The sequence below is a fragment of the Hakea prostrata genome, chromosome 2, assembly GCF_041222555.1.
Source record: "Hakea prostrata isolate BN-2017 chromosome 2, UWA_Hpros_2, whole genome shotgun sequence".
Taxonomy (NCBI): domain Eukaryota; kingdom Viridiplantae; phylum Streptophyta; class Magnoliopsida; order Proteales; family Proteaceae; genus Hakea; species Hakea prostrata.
Genome location: NC_142601.1, coordinates 43,563,479 through 43,582,696, shown reverse-complemented (window position 1 = coordinate 43,582,696; position 19,218 = coordinate 43,563,479). Strand labels below are relative to the sequence as shown.

The window sequence follows — 19,218 nt, the reverse complement described above, 5'->3', positions numbered from 1 at the left end:
GTCCAAAATCTATGGAAGATAAGGAGAATATATATAATCGCATTGAATACTTCCATTCTTGAATTTTTCTTTGGGAAGGTAGCAAGACATCAAGATGTTTGTAATTTCAACCATTGGTAAATGAGACGTTCGTAAATAATGAGGAAGGCGTAGGAGAACTGGTAAATGATACGGTACTAGTGAATATACAAAGGGAAAGATCAAAAGCCGGGGGGGGGGGAGCCATCTATGCCTGGGCTCTTTGTTGGTTTCATAGCGAACAATGCAACTTTAATTTCCTCTTTGCTTGGTTGTTCAGCTGTCACCATAGGATCAATATCATGAAGTACTTTATCAAGGTCTCCATTAGTAACATCATCGGAGGCAAACAATGTAGCATAATAGTCTGAGAAGGTGTCCTAAATCTCTGCTTCTGACGAGCTCCATTCCCTTGCTGTGTTATGAATTTTTAGCCCTTCGTTTCTTCTCCTTCGCATCAACAACGATGCACGAAAAAAAGAAGTGTTCCTCTCCCCTTCCCGCAGCCATTGTACTATGGATTTCTGTTTTTAGAAGTCCTCTTCACACCTCGCAATTGTGCAAATTTTCAAATGGAAAAGAGCAAAGTAAGAAGGATTCCGTGTACTTTTCCTCAATTATGTTTTATAGAAAATCTTTGTATTACCAATGATTAAATGTGTTAACAAAGAAATTTTAGTAGAATTACAAGTAATATGCTTGCTATTTCTTATTATTTTCAACTCTTTGGTCTTAATTAGGACCAATAATGCCCTCGACAGCAGACTTCAAAACTAGATAAACTAACACACATAAACAGTAAAAGACTACAGATCAACTGTTGACTTAGACATTACAAGTTTGGAATTTGACATTCTCTATTGGTAGCTTGTCAGTTGGGAATGGGCAAGGGTAAGCGCCTTGATCCGGCAACAAAGCACAAGCGTGGAGGGCTCACATTACTCGTTACTCCGCTGATATCGTGCAGCTCCACCGGATTTTCTTGGGTTTTGGCGATGGCTTAACTCGTGACGTTAGAGATGCAAATTCCGTAATAAATATCATCATTAATACCAGCTAAATTTGCTGCCATGGTGACATTCTCGGCAACCATATCACCGTAATTGATATCTTTAACAACAGAAGTGCTTTAGGATCCCAACCATCATCCGGGTGAGACCCATATGCTCCCGTCATCCGTAAGACATACTTCATGGTATGCATAACAAACCTTCTTGCAAAGATGTTTTTCACATATCCACCTCGCCCGGAGCGCTTTTGATCCCGATTACGCACTCGAGTTAATGGCAAGAACATCCTCAGCCCCCGACATTCTCGATGCCACCGGACATCTCACTCCCAAGAGCGATAACAAATCGTGTCTGGGGAAATGCAGGTGAACCTTCCGATTATGACATTCTTTGTGGGCATCCCAAATTTTATCCCGTATTGATCCCAACCACTTTTCACCGCAATGCAGCCATCCCCGTAAACTACATAACAGCCTTCAATTCTAACATTTGTGCATGAATCGAATAGCAGAGGAGAACCCAAGAGAGAGAGAGAGAGAGAGGGGAAAAAAAAGAAGAAGCTCAATTTAGTTTCTAGCTGTTCACTAAAATGAATCAATAATTGAATTCCTCTATATTTCTAGACAAACCTGGGTCAATCCCATCGTTGTTCGGGGAATCAATTGGTGCGAGGATGGTCGTGCCTAATACCAACACGTCATCGGAATTGAAGACAACAGCTTTGATCACAAACCAGAAATCTTCTTCACGAGGAAGATGAGGAAGATGGAGAATGGTGTAGTGTTTATGAATGGGAAGGGACGAACCTGCAAGGAAGTAGGATGAACGAACCAACTTGGAGAATTGAGTAGAGTCGGATTGGAAATCTGGACCTTGTCGGAGAACAAGATTTCAATCATGTAAGGTCGGGTATGGTTGGTCTGGTTATTGTGAAATTTATCCCACCAAGAGACACCTTGCCCATCAATCGTCCCATTGTTACCCGAGATCCAAGAACCCATCAAAGTCGATCAACGAGACAAGAGAACCCCGAAATAGAGAACCTTGAAATTGCAACCGATGAATAGAAATACCCGTAATGACCACATCAGTTAGGTTTGTGCCATAAATGAGCGCTTGATATCTTGGACCCTTGTCTACATTATCTCTTCCTTTCCCATAGGAAGGCAAAGGAGGGATAAGTGGATACTCACTTCATCCTATCAAGTTCATATCAAGTTAAGCTAATCACATACAGTAACCAAAGAATTGAAGGTCAAGAACCAAATAGAATTAAATAGAAACCCGAGAACCGAGAATAATGGCATCTTTGGGTAGAAAGAGAGTGAAATTGCTTGTGAGATTGAAGCTCCCGGTAAGCCATTTTCCTGGAGGAACGATCAACACGGAACCACCGTCACTTGAGAATTTGCTTAGATGTGTGATAGCCTCGCGGAAGGCATTGGTATTTGACGTTTCCCCATCTCCCACACCTCCAAAATCCGTGATGGATGCAATGTGTTTTCTGCAAGTTACGGCTTCATAGCTAAATCCGGCGTTCAGGTGCGAAACATTGAAGCATTCGGCCTCCCTTAAGCCCACCAATCCAAGCAATACTATCACGGCAACTAACTCAATTATCTGTGAATTTTCAGTTTTAGAGGCATAAAAAGGTAAGATATTAGACACAAAGGGAACAAACCCAAATACAAATTCAACATAAAAACGAAAAATAGGAGACTGAGTACGAAGAACGAATCTGAAAGTGACGATCGAAGTTACCATATATGTGATGTTATGGATTTATGTTTGTGAATGATTAAATATGGTTTGGAAAGGAGAGGTGTCCTTTTGACACTTCTGTCCTTGGACAACTACGGGAATATTATGGGATGTTTCCGGAAATGCCCTTTGGACACCTTCCTAAACTGTTGGATGACATATTTAGGGTTGTCTAGTAGTGTTTGGCTAGGGTGTCCCGTTATGTCAGACCCTAATCGGAGGGGTATTGAGACCGAATGACCCGTGGTAGCAATGGGGATTCATGGGCGCTCAAGACCGGTAACCAACCCGTGAGAGGACAGGAATCACATTGTGGGGGCCATTTATCGGTAGGGTTGCATATGGATAGACTTGGGCTCACGGGCGCTCAAGACCGGTAACCAACCCGTGAGGGGACGTGAGAGCTTCCCGTTTACCATATGTGGATGACCTATAGGGTTGATGAGTCCGTAGTCAGGGACTATGAGGACTCTAGTGTGAAGGATGCCGGAAAGGATCGCCGGGGGCGAGGAATGGACGTATCTGGATCCGACTTGATGTAACTAAGTAGGAGACTTGTATTTGGCTAGGCTTTGACCCTGACATGCGCCGGTACTTAGACCAATGGTGATTTGAGTGAGCGGTGACTCAACCCCCAGCCATGGAATGTTCCGAGGGATGCCGGACCCACTACCAAAAGGCGTTGTGTGATGAGACCTTCCTAAAGAGGTACGGTGTTATGACTTAAAGCATGTCTCGCCAATAGAGACCAAAGCATACATAGAGTTAGAATTATATTACATCATGTGTTTCATATCATATAGCATTTTACTCTGTTTTGAAATCCTGCTATTTATGTTATTATGGATTAACCGCCTTCTTTGGGTTTCTTTGAAACTCATTCCTTTTGTGCAAGAAGCGCAAGGAGAAGAGGCATATCTCTAGGAAGGTGATTGCGGTTACAACAATTACAATGAATATTCTGCGGGTGGTTATGTTGCGTACGATGCTTAGCCCGACCATAGAGTGGAAGCTCCCTTGCGCCATTTTTGAGATTTATACTTATAGAGATGTTGTCTATAAGATTGAAAACAATTTAGTTACTTATTGTACCTGCACTCTGGGATTAGTTTTCATCCCTTTTCCTTTTCTTTTTAGAACTACTTTTCCGCTATTTGTGGAGTGAGATTCCGCCTCACTTTACTTATTGATTTAGACATTTTGATTGTCTTTCGTATTCGATGATATATGATTTATTCTTTCCTTATTTGGATTTTTTGGATTATACTTTGTACATTGATTATTTATGTTCATGATTATGTTATTGTTTATGTGGGAGGTTGATTACCTTGATACTTGATCTTCGGGCTGTGGATCACACACTAAGGTATGCCGGGTAGGGTACCGCCGGGTGGGTGTGACACCATCACTTATCAAATTCATTTTTTTTTCCAAAAAAAAAAAAATACCAAACAAATTTCATTGGAAATCTAATGTCGGCAGATAGAGGAGATGACCTGTTTGGTTATTTGAATCTAGTGATTGTTATATAAAACTATAAGCCAACTTCCCCCTGCTATGATTGCTGTGGAATAATGAAAGATATTTTGGACCTCCAATAATACTTTTCCTTTTTGGGTGTGGGAGTGGGGAGATGACAATAATAATAACCTTAGATTCAGGGGTGTTTCTCAGTCCATTGTGAAAGATAACTTTCTCTCAAAATTAATGTCTTTTTTATTTTTATTTTTTTAATTATTTTATCTATTATAAAGAGGCCTTAAGATTTTACAGCCATTGAATGTTAATGTTTGATAAAACTCATTTTTCTTGTTGGATTAGATTAGTTGTTCTTCACATTATTGTTCTAGGAATGTGATTTTAAAATATAGATATAATTATTTGAAGGAATAATTACTATTGCCCCCTTGTACTTTGGTTTTATTACTAATCAAACCTCTTTCTTTATGAAATTACTATTGCCCCCCTCACTTCTAACGGTGTTAAGTGGTTGTTAACATCAAATATGTAATGTCTATTTTGCCCTTCATTAAAATTAAGAAATTAAAAATATGACATTACCCTCATTTTTAGAAACTATATTGAATATCAATTATATCTTTAAAATCTTATATTTTACAATAAATTTTAGCTTTGGTGGGACCACATACTTTGTACAATGGTTAGCATATATTAGGAGATTTTCAAATTTCAACTTTCAAATACATTTGATATTTCCTAATATTTTAGTTTCTATTTTAAGTTTTACTTAATCACATATTTTCTTTATTCGGTGAATTCTTTTTAGAGAAGAAAAATCAAGTCTTTTCTTTATTCGGTAGTTTCTTTTTAGAAAAGAAAAATTAATTTAAAGTTAATTTTTCTCCATAGTTAATTAGGCAGAGTATTATAACTTGCAAAAGAGTAAATAAGTAAAGAGATAATTGTAGGGTTATTTTTGGGTTTTTTAAAAAATATATAGATGCCACATCATCAGTAAACTAACTGAACTTAACGGAAGGGGGCATTAGTAATTTTAAACAAAGTTAAAGGTTGGATTAGTAATTTTAAAAAGTAGAGGGGTTAAATTAGTAATAAAATCAAAGTACAAGGGGGCAACAATAATTATCCCTTATTTGAATGGAATGGATGAACACCAATGAGATCGAAATTCCCATGAAATTCTTCTCTGACTGTGTTGCAGGTTCGCATTGGGGAATCTTCCCTTTTATTCATGCTTAGGACTCTATTAATAAATAACTATCATAAAATAGGAATAATAGGAATTATCTAAGAACTGCTTGTAGTTCCTTTTTTCATCAACATTGGGATTTGACGAAGACCAATTCCCTGTAGTATTTTCAAATCCACTCAAGCTCCTATTATGCAGTGAGTATAGACATCACATACTTAATGTAATGTTGATTTCATAAATTTGGCCGACCATAGGATAGATGAGCAGTATGAATCAATTGATTGTAGGGGACATGGCGATTGATTTGTGTATTCATCTAATCCATTTAGGCTTATTTTAGTCTGGTTCTTTTGTTATTAGTTGTTTATTTTTTGGCTCCTAGGTTAAATGAAATCATTTTATCATTCAAATATTGTAAAAAAGTGTGTCGTTGAATACTAATAAATTAGTAATCACAGTGGGAGTAGACTACAATTGTGAGAACACAAATATGTGTAGTGGCATAGAATCTAATTATAATTAATCCAATAGGTAATACTGCAAGTAGCAATGGAAGGAATAAATATATGTCATCTTGACCTTATACTTGAGGGAACACTTCTCATGATAGTACTAACTCTTATTATTTGAATGAGATGCATCAATGATGAAGTTATAGGGACTTATCTAGGAATGCATAATTATTGGATTTAAGTGGGGCTAGTTAAAAAGCATGCATGTCCCTCTTTGTGCAAATGTTGGAGCCATAAGAAAAAGCATTTGAATGGGGGGGGGGTTGGGGGTTAAAAGGTATCCTCCGGAGCTAGAAGAATTTGGAACACCTGAAATTAGTAAAGAAAAGGTATAACATCTTGATCAATGGAAAAGTAACTTTGTGAATTCCACTTCAAACCAAATATAAAAAGACTCACTTCTCACCAACAAATCACTTCATATTGCGTCGTACCTTAGGGACAATGCCATTAGAATAAATAGTTCATCTAAATAGAGTGTTTTTTGAGCCTTTCACCCCCCCCCTAATGTGTGCATGATAAGAAAAATGTCAAACATCACTAAGTTCCGTTTTTCAAATGAGAAAATAATTACATAGTAAGCCGATCGGTGTGCAGTAGAATTCCTAGGTACTAATTTGATTAGCATTTTTGTACTTCCAAGGAGGTAAGCTTGATCGGTCATTGCTGATCAAAACAAAAGAAGGAAGGGCGAACTCAGTGCCAAAGGCTTCATGAAAAGAAAAAGTCAAAACCAATTTTTCATTGGAGGTTGTTTTGATGAATCAAACCTAGAGCGGTTAAAAAATATTGTCTCTATTTCTTCCAAGGTCTCATGAGTAATAGATTCATAACAATGACCAAAACAATATTGTTTCAAGTGGTAACTATATGAGCACATAACTTTTATTACAAGAGCAAAAAATCATAGTGAGTTTACTTTAGGGGGAAATTAATCTATGTTCTTACCTTCCCTTTGATGGATCTTCCGAGATAATCCATCCTAAGGGATTTACAATGCCATCTAAATCACAATAGGAATAGACAACTCCTAAATATCTACCCCAAGCTCTTCCCATTTAGATACTCCCCATCCCCTTAACATTTATGAAGAGAAAAACGTTGTCTCATTCTCAAAATTGTATTGCAAAGCTACAATGTCTCCAAATTGTTCAGCTGTTGAATGCAAAGCAAAGTCCTAATCAAGAAATACAACATTATTGTATCAGAATCGTGATTAACTTAATAAGATAAACATGTTAGCTATATTAGTTTGAGGAGTTTGGAAATACGTTAAAACAATGTATAAAGAGATAGAGGAAGAGATGAAAAGGAAAAACAAAATTTAACATGGTTCAGCTTGCTCAACACAACTTACATCCATGGTTGAATGATTTCATCTATGTGATTCTTGCAATAATATAATCCTTGAATAGGGATAATCTATTTGCTAATCAAAGGAATGGCTTCGTATTTAAGGAAACAATTTCTTCAATAGTTGGTATCCTTATCAATATTTTTTGATTACGCAATGAACTACCTGTCGCAATATTCTTGGCTTTATCCAAAATCATCTCCTTATGAATATTCCCCTGATTATGCAATAACCTAGTTGTTGCATTATTCTTGGGATTATTAAAAATCTTCTCAACATGTTGTTCCGTGGTCAAACTAGCCGTTAGTGCAAGTTCCTCTTATATGCCTCATCAAACTCAAGGAGGGTGAAGCCACCTTAAGGTTGGATAACAAGGAATTGAACTAGATGATGGATAGTGGCTTGGTGAAGATGTTGGCTGGTTGGTCTTTTGTGGAGATGAAAAAACATGAGGACACCTTTTGAGACATCATCCTTGACAAAATGGAAGTTTATTTCAACATGTTTTGTTCAAGCATGGAAAGTCGGGTTGGCAGTTAGATATGTAGCCTCGATGTTGTCGCACGACAAAATTGGAGCACTTCGTAGAAAAATATGCAATTCCCTGAGTAGTAACTGAAGCCATGTTATTTCAGCAGCTATATTGGCAAGGGCTCTATTTTCCAATTCTATACTTGATCGAGCAACAGTAGCTTGTTTGCAAGAGCTCCATGAGATCCAATTATTACCAACAAAGATTGCAACACCACTAGTTGACTTTCTATCATCTGGGCAACCTGCCCAATTTGCATCAGAATAGGTAGATAGATGCATATCATTTCTATGACTTTAAAGTAGACCAAGTGAAATGTACTTTTTAGATAACTTAGAATTCACTTAATAGCCAACCACTGCTCAACTGTTGGATTTTGCATAAATTGACAAACTTGTTAACAACAAATTGGATGTTTGGTCTAATCAATGTTGCTTATTGGAGAGCACCGATTGTGTTGCAGTATAGAGTTGGATCTTCCATGGGAGTACCAACAAAATTTGCTTAGTTGAGTTGACACTGACATTAACGGTATTGAGATGGGCTCACATTCAACCATTTTAGTCATTGATGGTAGATCAATTATATATTGGCATTGGGAGAGATAGCGCCCTTGTTGCAATTGTGTAACACTAATTCCCAAAAAATAATGCGATGGCCCTAGATAAAAGAATGGCAAATGCAACACCAGTTTTGGTAAGAAAGCCAATGAGTAGAGCATCATTGCTGCTGGTGATGATGATGTCATCCATGTAAATGAGTGTGTAGATAGTCCCATCCTCTTTGTGACATATAAACAAGGAGGTCTCCGTCACATCCATCCAGCTGGTATCCATCTACCCAAATACTTGAGGGAGTGATCTACAGTCACAAGATTAGGTTGCATGTATTCACACACACCACACCACATAATAACATAATCATAAGCAAGAATCAATAAAAGAATCAAGTGTTAAAACTATATTAAGAATCAAGAATATTCGCAGATCTCAGGTGCATCTCAAAATAATGCGGAAGCGAAGTCAAAACTAAAAAGGGAAAAAAGAAAATCATAGTCTATTTCTTCCAAAATTTAAATTTCTTCTTCAAGCGCTTATACACTCGCGTCTTTGAATCTATATCTAACTCATAAGCCCAATGGTGAACTAAGTGAGTCCTATCACTGTTGATCGGGGCTGTAAGAGTACTCCAGACTGGCACTTGGATTGTACCACGAGTCACAATCAGCTACCATCGATTCCTCAATTGTACAACCAAGGGGAAATATCTCCGAACTCGGGGTCTCTTCTTCACCTTTGTAGACATTTAAAAAAAAACAACATAGTATGAGGGATGATTTCAAAAGAACTCAATGATAAAATTCAAGCATATATATATTCACCATTCACAACATGAGAAACTTACAATAATATGATATGATATGCAATGCAGAGAGATAATGCTCCTATACTCTAACCAATGCAAGTCTCTATCTAGATAGACATGCATTAAGATACGACACTAGCCTCCTCTAGGAAGCTTCACACAAACCCCAAAGGCACCAAACCGACTGCGCATCACAATCGAGGTATATGGATAATAGTCTCTCATCAACCATGGTTGGGATCAGGGCCACACTCTCTCACCACAACCATTGGCATTAATACTAGTGCATGCCAAGGTAATACCTAGCATAATGCAAATCACCTACTTAATCATATCATTCTAGGTTTAGATACCTCACCCCTTACACCATACACTCGATTCAGTATCCTTAATGTATCTGATGAGCACATTTATGTGTGAAATCTTAGGGCATAAAGCATGCATTTTACACACTTTGAGTGGAGCTACCTTGGGTTTTATGTTGTTTTTGCAGATTTTATGAATTTGTAGGACTTAAGCGAATATCTGGAGTTTTGGGTATTCAACATGCGATTTTTACATGTCAAGAGGTCCGTTCAAATTCTCAAGTGCAAAAGTGGGCCTGATTTGGAGCATGATGGGCTAGAGATGCAATTATGGGCCAACTCCAGAATATCTTGTAAAATTAGAGATTATGATTTTCATTTATTTTTTTCTTTATTGTAATTGAGAGTTGTATGGGCCCACAAGTAGTCAAAGACTAGGATTTTCTATTTTTTTAGAAGATTTTATTTATTTCTCTAATTATTTTTTCTCTCTCTTCCCACTTTCTATTATTTTCACTATTTTATTTTATTCTTTTTCCTTAATTAACCCAAAATCTTTTTTCTATAAGTATATTTTTTTTTCCTTCTTCCACTCTTTCTCTTTCTTCTCCACCTTCTCTACGTGTAACTCAATCTTAAGTTTTATTTTTTTTAATTTATTCTTTTTCTCCACTTTCCCTCTTAACGTATTTCTATTTTTTTATTTTATTTTATTTCTCCCCACATTTCTCTTCTCTCTCTCTCTCTCTCTCTCTCTCTCTCTCTCTCTCTCTCTCTCTCTCTCTCTTTATTTCTAACGAATTTTGCTCTTTCTTTAATTTGTTTTGTTTTTCTATTTTACTCTTTTGTTATTATTATTATTAGTAGTATTATTATTAGTAGTATTATTATTAGGTATTATTATTTTATTTCTTTGTTTGTAAATTATTCTCCTTCTTCTATAAATATTACCTCCCTCTTAGGTCTAGGGAACACTTGATTTTTTCTTTAGTTTACTTTAGTTTTACACTTTACTTTCTCTTTAGTTTTACTTTAGTTTTGCACTTTCTATTCTCTTTAGTTTTCTCTAGGTTTTCTCTAGTTCTTTGATTAATTTGTGGGTTCTAGTTTTTTTAGATTGAATGTTTAGGAATATTGAAGTTGTGTAATTTTAACTTTGTGCAAGTGTAATTCCTTTAGTTTTATCAATGCAATTTCAAGTTCAAGTTTCAAGAAGATTCGCTTTCTCTCTGGGTCTAGCAATTGCAGATCTAGTTATTCTAGATCTGGTTGTTAGGGTTGGTTGAGATTCGAATCGTTTATTCAAGTTTTGTTTGGAAGATGCAAGTAAGTAAGATTCTTCAATAATCTTCTCTCCCTCCTCCATTCCCGCTACTATCTACCCCTCCATATTCTTAATTTAGGATTTAAATTTCAGCATTTACTTACTGTTCTCCCTTCCCCTGGGTCCTTAATCAAAGATGCCTACAGTCGTGCCTCTCTTTGGTTAAGGTTTCCCTTTTGCTATTATTGCTTTGTTTATTGCTTTGTTATTTCTTTCTGCAATTTCTTTGTTCGCATTATTTTTCCTGTCTTTTATTTATGCATTGGTTATGTTTGCTTTATTTTTCGTTTCAATTCGATTGCATTAGATGTATGGATTAGGATCGTTTGTTTAGTTTAAGTAATTAGTTAACAAAAATTGAATCATTCCACTCTCGCATTACTATTAAGAAGTTGAATTCTAGGTGGCATATATCCCTGAGATCGACCCATTAGCTACACGATACTGTGCGCTTGCAGTTATTTTATTTTGCAAACATGTATCCTGCCAACCAACTTGGACTATGCCTTCTCTTAACCCTATTGGTCATCCACATATAATATGCAGGAAACTCTCATGTCCTCTCATGGGTTGGTTAACAATCTTGAGCGCCCATGAGCCCAAGCCTATTATATGCAACTCTACCAATGAATGCCCCCCACAATGTGGTTGTGTCCTCTCACAGGTTGGTTACCGGTCTTGAGTGCCCACCTGCCATGAGTCACTCGACATCAATTCCCTTGCCGATAGGGTAATGACATGATGGGGTTACCTAACCATGTTCATCTAGACATCCTAGAAGTGCATCTTAAGCTATATGTCCATACTAGGGTTCCTAGGGCAATGGTTGTACCACAACCCCAGGTCAAGTCCATTTTTATTTCTAACTTAACCACACCATTTACAAACCGACAAGATAATAATCAAACATGATTCTAGCAATTTCATATTAGAAAATGAATGTAAAAGTCATAAAACAGTAGCATACAAATCAATATGCAAGTTCGATATCATTCTATAATTTAAACCCAAACATATATAAATGAATGTCCTCACCTTTCAATTAGACTATAACATTTTCAAGGTGAAACAAAAGACGGCTTACTACATCCCAATGAGTCCTATTTAAATGTTGGTTCAATTTTAGAAAACCCTAAAAGTCAAATATAGAAAGTATAATGGAAAACCAAAATAGTAGGGGGATGGGTTGTTTGAAGGGGGGTTGCTCAAGGGACCCCGCCAAGAGACTCATAGGGTAGGGTCGCTTGAACAGACTAGCATGGGTCACTTAGGAGACCCATGCCGGAAAACCCATGGGGTAGGGTGTCACATCCACCCAGCCGGTATCCTATCTAGCATACCCGGGATGTGATCCACAGCCCGAAGATCTAGATTGAGCAGCCATGCCTCCCACATACACAATAACATAATCATGAACAATATAATCAATGTTTAAAGTAAGCAATAAACAGATCAAATGATTAAGAAAAGATAATCAATCGAGTGCGGAATTATCAAGTATCAACTTCACATAAAAATATTCTCAAGGAGAAAGAGTGATCAGGGGAGTCACTCCTTCAATAATAGCGGAAAAGTGGTTAATTAAACTTAATTACAATCAGTATTAAGAGTAAATCCATAAGAGTTAAAGACAATATAACCAAGTGTTTACAAGTCATCCGGAGAAATGGGGCACTACGCAAAGGTCTCTTCTATCCTAATGATTGTTTCTTCATAAGTGTGGATGAAGTGAACCCAGCGCGGCCGCTCCCTCACCAAGGTGGGGCTAACCCGGTACGAACCATAATCCTCCTCGGCACAACAATCCCGACTCTCATCGTAGCCATCACCAGAAGGGTAGTATGCGGGATCATAGCTCGAGTCGTAGAGTGCGCCATCAGAGTTGTCTACACCTGTAGGATAATCTAACAAATTGTACGAAAGGAATGAGTTCAAAAGAACTCAGCAAGGCAAGTCGTTTCATAATACACAGCTCATCCGATACAAATCACGATATAATGCAATATGATATGAGACAATGATGATATATGATTCTAACCCTAAGTATGATAGTCTCTAAGGTAGACATGCTTTAAGCCATAGCACCATACTTCTTTGGGTCGTCCGTCACTCCCCCTCAATCATACAAGATATCTTCGGTCTGCCGGGGTAATTGGGTAAGGTCCTCATCGAACCATGGCTGGGGGTTAAGTCACCACTCTCTCACATCACCATTGGTATAAGTATTGGCGCATGTCACAGATAGCCTAGCCCAATGCAAGTCATCTACTCGGTTGTATCATGTCGGATCCGGATACTTTCCCTATGGCACCGCACCAACTCGGACTACGGACTCATCAACCCTATTGGTCATCCACAAATGGTAAACGGAAGCTCTCACGTCCTCTCACGGGTTGGTTACCGGTCTTGAGCGCCCGTGAGCCCGGGTCTATCCATTTGCAATCCTACCAATAAATGGCCCCTTTCGGGTATCCGCAGTATGGTTTAAGTCCTCTCGCGGAGTGGTTACCGGTCTTGAGCGCCCTTCAACCATACTCTACCACGGGTCATTCGGTCTCAATACCCTTCCGATTCATGTTTGATATGACAAGGAAATATCCTAACCATACACCTAGACAATCCTATGTATGTCATCTAATAACCCGGGAAAGCGTCGATGGACACCTTCGGAGAATATCCCATACTATTCCCTCCGATGTCCAAGGACGAAGTGTCGGAAGGACACTCCTCAATCCCAAGTCATACGTAGTCATCCACAAGTTCAATCTCATCATATCATATCAATTCAACAATTCATCATATAATTAAAGACATGTCATAACATGATTAATCATATACATAATCATGAAGTATAATTAAGCATGATATTCCGAATGACATATAACATACTATTACTTGATAAGAATGTATATAAAAGTCATGCATGGTAAAGATGTACACATAGGAAATATATTTACTGAGTTCTTAAAGCATAAGCATGATTACATAATCAATGTACTTGAGTTAACGACCGTCCTTACCTTAATTGAGTCGTAAATAAAATCAATGATCACCAAGGATAGTCCCAAAAATCAGTGTTGGTACCCTAGACAACATACAAGTACCATCAAAGAAGGAAACAATCGAATCGGAGGTCAAACGAAGCAATTCGGCCAAGTACAGGGATGTTACCATCTCTTGGTTGACTGGCTTGGTCAACTGTCAGCCAACCAAGGCAGTCGACCAAGACTTGTTAACCTTGGGTAGAATTGAAGACTTGATCCAAAACTGACCTTCCGGTGCTCCGATCAACACGAAATTTGGAGGGCATGATTATAACAATATGAGGATACTACACACTAAATTTCATGACGATCCAACGGTCCAATTATGAATACCCAAATCGAAGCCTTATGTTCTATATGATAAATATCACAAATCGAATTGGAATTGATTGGAATTGTAAAGAATGATGGGAATCAATTAAGTGAATGGTAATAATCAAGTTAGAATCATGAATTCATAGTAATCTAAACCTAACATGTATTTACATATCAGTTTTGAATCAAGACAGGGTTGAAATGGAGAGAATCAAAGTAATGAAATGTAAGCAATTCTAATTGAATCATAACATAACAAGAATGGGGTGCTAATCATGGGATTGAATAGGGAAAACTCATGGTTAAGTGTTTACAAGGTTGCAGCACTTCAACCATGGTCTTAAGATCATAATTTGGTAGAAAATGAATAGATTAGAAGAAGAATAGAAGGAATCATACCTTGAGTTGATGATTGATGTGCAATACTAATGATTGGAGTCAAAGATCCTCACAAACATCAAGAAAAGCCCAAGAGAGTGTCTAACTTCGTGCTCTGGAGTGCAAATGATTAGTTTAGGTCCTCATTCACGAGTTCCAAAAAGGTAGGGGCAAAATGGGAAGTGATTTTGTAAAATTTCAAAATCCATTACTACTGGTCGACTAGCTGGTCGACTGTCAGTAGACCAAGCAGTCGACCAAGGCATGACAGCAACTTCAGGAGTGGATTTGGAAGGCCAGACAAATCCGAATTGAGTTGGATTTTCTCCTACAAGTCAATCAACAAGTCTAGTTTCAAGAAACACCTTCGGATTGATCATGGGGGTCCAATAAGTGCTTCAACTAATTTAGTCTTCATCGATGCGCAGATTTTCACTCAACACTGACAATATGCTCAAGTAAGGGACATCATTGTCAATGTCCATAGGTTCTGGATCAAGCATTGAATTCAACTACGAGGGCCCACAAGTCTCTTCTACCACCACTTCGGGTCTTCGGACCTGCAACAGTATAAAATCCGGGCCGGGTCAGGGTTAGGATAAGGCCGGATTTTACATAGGGTCCCTTGGGTAAAGCGAGGGTGAGTCACTCGAGAGACCAGTGCAAGAAGATCCATGTCCGAGTACGAACAACAAACAATGAAAAACTCAGACAACTATGAATTTGGGTTCCAAACTACTTCCAAAATGAAGAAGATATTCTAAAAGCTTTGAAGGACAAGATCTACCACAACAAGCATTCAAAAACATGAATCTAAACAATAATCCATCAAATCATAATTTAGGTCTCTCTGAAATCGATCCCGTGAAGAAATCGGTTAATTAGAGTGATTGTGGAATCACTCTAGAAGTAATGTAAAATAGGGTTTAGGTTCGCCATAATTATAGCTTTCTCTACAAAGCTCTTCGAAACAAGCTATTACTAAAGGATGAAGCGACTAACCTTAAGATTCGCGATTGGAACACGAACAATTCTCCAGACGATCTCTACAAAGTTTTCATCCTTTGCAATGCTCTCACTGACGTGGTCCGACGTTCTTTGATGCCTTAAGGATCATAATAATGTGTTTTAGGTCGAAAACCTCATTAAATAGGGTCCGAAACATCAAATCCCAAAATTACCCTTTTATTTCTTGCGGGCACCAAGTCGGGTTGCTCGAGAGACCCATACCCAAGAGACCCCTAGGAAAATTTTCCCAAGAGTGAGTTTCAAGGGAGTTTTTTTGAGGTTCTTCTTCCACACTATTTTACATACTAGGGAGTTTTTACCTGTTCTTTAGGACCTTCCAAAAGTGCTGGCCATGAACTCTTAATCCATTTTCTTAGTTTGTCAGTGTTCGAGTCAGTTCTTCTTTCAAAACTTTGCAAAGTTCCAAATTCACCATCTTCACCATCCACTTTCATTGGTTCATGTTCCAATCCAACGATCTCAATCCGGTGGTCCACAGTTGTCTTCTACTTGCATTGTGAGTTCTTGGACCTACAAAACAGGTTTTCAGGTTAGGATTATCGGGGATTTCATAGTATTGACTTTGGAGCTTTCAAAATCATGCTTAGGTAGGATTATAGGAAGGAACTCAAGTGTTCAAATCAAGCCTATGGTGCTTGCTTTAGCCCATATAAAGACATGAAATTTGCATACATGATGGGTAGTTGAGAATTAATGAACCCTTGAGGCTGTTCATAAATACTTCCTCTTTACACATTTGATGAAAAAAAACATTTTGAACGTCAAATTGCCTAATGGGCCATGATCAATTTAGTGCAATAGAGAAGATGAGATGTATCGTTGTGGGTTTCACAATTGGGCTGAAATTTTCATTATAATTAGGGCCCTCTTGCTGATTGAGACCTTTAGCAACAAGGCGAGCCATATATTATTTTATGGAGCCATCAGCCTTGCGCTTAATGCAGTATACCCATTTGCAACTGACCACATTTTGGGGTGGATCTGGTGGACAAGTGTCCAGGTCCCATTCTATTTTAAGGCTATGAATTCAGTATCCATTGTAGCTCGCCATAGTGAGAATTTGTTGGCCATTGTAAAATTATTAGGTTCACTAGTGGTTTGGAGTTTGAGGCAGTTTGAACATTGTAGGTTTTTGGGCGTCGTGTCCCATCTTTGGTTATGATTATCATTGGGTGGGTGTTTGTAGTAGGGACGGGAATAAGATGGCCAATACCAATGGGAACATGGACATCCACAATGGATGGTGATGGTGGAGGAGTTATATTAGATGTGGCAATGGGTGTGGTGGGTGAATCAATTGGATGTATAGAGGGTGAGAGGATAGTTGGGGTTGTATTAGGAATGGGAGATTGGGAATTAAGGAAGGTGATGATGGATTGTGGCATAGGTAGAATCCCATCTTGCCATTGTGGTGGAACCCAAGGGATAAGTTGTGGAGGTCCAAAGATTGAAGGAGAGGTTACTTGGTGATTGGGAAGTGATGGGTTTGGGTTTTTGTATGGAAATCTTTCTTCATCAAAGACAACACGTTTTCCCAGTGGTTTCATGGTAACATTTGTATTCACAATGGCATGAACTATATCCCAAGAAGAATATGTGGAAACTAGACCTGCAGTCCAACTTGTGGTGATTGTATGGCTCTAATAGTGGGTAACAAGTTCATCCAAAAACCTTCAAATGATCATATGTCGGATGAGCCCATAAAGCTTAAAAATTGGTGAGACATTGTTGACAACCATTGTTGGCAACATATTTATGAGAAACATTGTTGTACCCAAAGCATGATTCTAAAATTGTTGGGGAACCGAAGCTTGAGCAATAAGTGATAACCCTATTCCTACAATATGGAAATGTCATCTTTCAACCATCCCATTTTGTTCATGGGTATGAGGACAAGAAATGCAATGCTCAATACCAGATTATTGGAAAAAAATTGAAACGAGGACAAGAAATGCAATGCTCAATACCAGATTATTGGAAAAAAATTGAAACTGTTTGGTGATCACCACCCCAATCATTGTGAAGTCTTCTAATTTTATTGTCAAATAGATTTTCTACGAGAATTTTGAATTTCTAGAAAATAACCACCACCTCAGATTTAATAGTTAGTGGGGGTAATACCAGACAAATTTACTAAAGTCATCTACAAATATAACATAATAACAATAGCCTCACTAGACGGGATGGGGGATAGTCCCCAAACATTTGAAAATAGTAAATCCAATAGATTTTGAAATAGAATAACCATATGGAATTCTATGAATTTTTCCTTGTTGAAATGCATTACAATTTAAAAAAAAAAAGGGAGAAAAAAAAAGCTCTCTTTGTAGAAATTGGTAACTGAAAATCATGAGCTATGCAACGAACAATTCTAAGAGCGGGATGGCCAAGTCTATTATGCCAAGTGTTAATGGATGCCCTTTCACCATCGCTTTTGGAGAGTCCTTATTTGGAGATATAAATTTATTTAGATTCAACGAATAAAATCCTTCCTTAAGCTCGCCTTGAAGAAGACATTTCCCGACGACCAATCCTTCACATAGAAAGTGTCGAGACGAAACTCAAGAAATGTATTATTATCACAAGTAAACTGAGAAATAGAAAGTAGACTTTTAGATATATCAGGCACATGGAAAATATTTTTAAGATTTAATGGCAAAGATGAATTAGATAATGAAGTAGTACCAATGTTGGATATATGAAAACCTGTGAGATTTGGAGGTTCTCAATATTAGATGTAATGTTATTAGAAAGAGAGAGAGAGGAGGAGATGAAGAAGAAGAAAGGAAGATACACAATTTATCGTGGTCCACACTCGGGATTCTTGCAATAGTACAATCCTTAAATAGGGATAATCTATTTGCTAAACAAAAGAGTGGATTTTGTATTAGGAAACATAATTTCTTCAATAGTTGGTATCCTTATCAATATTTCTTTGACTATGCAATGAACTAGTCATTGGAATAGTCTTGGCTTTATCCAAAATCCTTTCCTCATGAATATTCCCTTGACTATGCAATAAATTAGCGTTGCATTATTCTTGGGATTACTCAAAATCTTCTTAACATGCTGTTCTTTGGTTAAACTAGCCGTTAGTGCAAGATTTCCTCTTATACAAGTACATGATTCAAAAGTTAAGCTAAAATGTAGTCATGAATGAATTACTTGACTACCATGATTTTAAGCTAAAATGTAGTCCTTGTTCATCAAAAGTTTAGTACTAATGCATTCTTGTACAATTCTATTTATACAAGTCTTGTTAAGTACTAGAGTTTTACATTAATTGTGTTTCTTGTGTGTTTGAGATAAGATATAATTCTGAAAATGCTTTGGTTTTTGAGATGATGGAGAACTCTAAAGACTCTTTTGTGTTTGAGATAATGTTGACTTCTAAAGCTCCAACTTTGTTTGAGATAATGTAGGACTTCTGAGGAACCTCTTATGTTTTAGATAAGATAAAACTCTGAATATTATTTGCTATTGAGGATAAGTTTTCAGCCAGGGTTATTGTGCATCCATGTGTCTTTCGAAAAACACCCTTCATGGCTTAAGGTGATGTGGCGGCCAGGGTTGTTGGTGAAGTGCCAAAAAATTCCT

At 37.6% G+C, this 19,218-nt stretch overlaps 1 pseudogene; it reads right to left on the bottom strand.

The window, feature by feature from the left end:
* Positions 1-843: 843 nt before the first annotated feature.
* LOC149024410 (putative polygalacturonase) lies at positions 844-16,055 on the bottom strand (annotated as a pseudogene).
* Between the last annotated feature and the right edge of the window lie 3,163 nt (positions 16,056-19,218).